The following is a 2,448-nucleotide window of genomic DNA, read 5'->3' as shown; positions in this document are numbered from 1 at the left end:
CTGTAGCCCAAGCTGAAGTGCAGTGGCACAATCTTGGCTCACTGCAGCCTCTGCCTCCCAGATTCAACAAGCTCTCCCACCTCAGCCTCCCAAGTAGCTGGGATTATAAGCATGCGCCACCACACCCTTTTGTATTTTTAGTAGAGATGGGATTTCACCATGTTGGCCAGGCCGGTCTCGAACTCCTGACCTCAGGTGATCCACCTACCTTGGCCACCCAAAGTGCTGGGATTACAGGCATGAGCTACTGCACCTGGCCATTTGTCTGGTCTCATCACTTATCCAGTGATCCCATTACACTTTGTATTAAGCATCACTCTCATGGTGCTTGAAACACTAATGGCTGACTGATTGTGTGTCCATCTGCCTGTCCATTCATTCAGCTAATTATCCATTCATTTGTCTTCTGTATACTACAAGGTCTCCCCAATTAGACTGAGCTCCACAAGAACAAGGAGTGGTATTACTCTATATCTGCATTGCCTACCACATAACCTGGTATGCATAGGGCTCTCAGTAAATGTTTGTGGCATGAATAAATGAACCCACACTCTGCACATGATCCTGCTGTAGGCCAAGAACATTTACTTTGGTTTGTAATCACAGACTGTCTTTTCTGCCCAAGCTGCTGTCTCCCAGAGCCATGAGATATGTGCAAAAACCAGGGGCTTACAGTTAAATAAAATTAAAATTAAATCCCAGGCTGGGGCAGGGTACAGTGGTTCACGCCTATAATCCTAGCACTTTGGGAGGCCAAAGCGGGCAGATCACCAGAGGTCAGGAGTTCAGGACCATCCTGACCAACATGGTGAAACCCCATCTCTACTAAAAATAAAAAATTAGCTAGGTATAGTGGCACACACCTGCAGTCCCAGCTACTCGGGAGGCTAAGGCAGGAAAATTGCTTGAACCCAGGAGATGGAGGTTGCAGTGAGCCGAGATCATGCCACTGCACTCTAGCCTGGGTGACAGAGTGAGACTCTGTCTTAAAAAATAATAATAATAAATAAATAAATTCCAGGCTGGATGTAGTGGCCCACGCCTATAATCCCAGCACTCTGGGAGGCCGGGGCAGGCAGATCACTTGAGCTTAGGAGTTTGAGACCAACGTGGGAAAAACGACAAAACCCCGTTTCTATAAAAGATATAAAAAATTGGCCAGGTGCAGTGGCTCATGCCTGTAATCCCAGCACTTTGGGAGGCCAAGGTAGGCAGATCATGAGGTCAGGAGATCAAGACCATCCTGGCCATGGTGAAATCCTGTCTCTACTAAAATACAAAAAATTAGCTGGGCATGGTAGTATGCACCTGTAGTCCCAGCTACTCAGGAGGCTGAGACGGGAATTGCTTGAATCCAGGAGATGGAGGTTACAGTGAGCCAAGATCGTGCCACTGCACTCCAGCCTGGTGAAAGAGCAAGACTCTGTTTCAAATATATATATATATATATATATATATATAAAATTAGCTGGGCATGGTGGCATGCTCCTGTAGTCCCAGCTAGTCAGGAGGTCAGAGGATCAGAGGATCACTTAAGCCTAGGAGATGGAAATTAAAGTGAGTTGTGATTGCACCACTGCACTCTGGCCTGGATGATAGAGAGAGAACCTGTCTCTAATAATAATAATGATAAATCCCAGCCCTACCATGTACTAGCAATGTGCCTTGGGTAAGGGGCTTACTCTCTTTGAGCCTCAGCTAACTTGTCTTTAAAATAAAGATGACGCAACCTATATAAGATTGGAGATTATTTTTATAAAAGCTTGTGGCACATAATTAGGGTGCTCAGCAATAAAATCAAAGCTACTGCCCCTCTGAGAGTACATCAGTCATTTGTATTGAAATTCGGTGGCTTCCACTGACTTTACCTTGATCCTTTTTTTCTTTTTGTAAAACAAATGGGGATTTTCCCTCTTAATTGAGGAATCCAGGTTGTAGGCCCTGCAGGTTGGCTAGATATGACTGGTCAAATGCCATCCAGTTCCTTGATGGTAAGACAGTCACACTGGCCAGTAGAATGACTGGGCAACTATTGTAAAATGATATAGTCTACCACTTTCCCTTCTTCCTCTCTTCTCATGGATATGTGATGTTAGGATCAAAGAAGGTCAGAGCCCTTGGAGACATTAAATAGCATGGGCTTCCCTCCTCATTTTACAGTAAGGAAGCTGAGGCCAAGGGAGGACAGCGCCTTATCCAAGGCCACCCCAGAAATCTGGGGCAAACTAACGTGTATCTGTCACATTCCATTTGACAAAACACTTTCTTTTTTTTTTTTAGACAGAGTTTTGTTCTTGTTGCCCAGGCTGGAGTACAGTGGCATGATCTTGGCTCTCTGCAACCTCCACCTCCCAGGTTCAAGCCATTCTACTGCCTCAGCCTCCCAACTGGCTAGAATTACAGGCATGCGCCACCATGCCCAGCTAATATTTTTGGATTTTTAGTAGA

The 2,448-nt window shown here is 45.4% G+C and overlaps 1 protein-coding gene across 6 annotated transcripts in view; it reads left to right on the top strand.

The window, feature by feature from the left end:
* Nucleotides 1-2,448, top strand: part of YIPF1 (Yip1 domain family member 1) — a 45,924-nt gene that overhangs the window by 30,758 nt on the left and 12,718 nt on the right. The window lies entirely within an intron of this gene.

This window comes from Cebus imitator, unplaced genomic scaffold (assembly GCF_001604975.1).
Source record: "Cebus imitator isolate Cc_AM_T3 unplaced genomic scaffold, Cebus_imitator-1.0 Scaffold322, whole genome shotgun sequence".
NCBI lineage: Eukaryota > Metazoa > Chordata > Mammalia > Primates > Cebidae > Cebus > Cebus imitator.
This window is presented reverse-complemented; position numbering and strand designations above follow the sequence as displayed.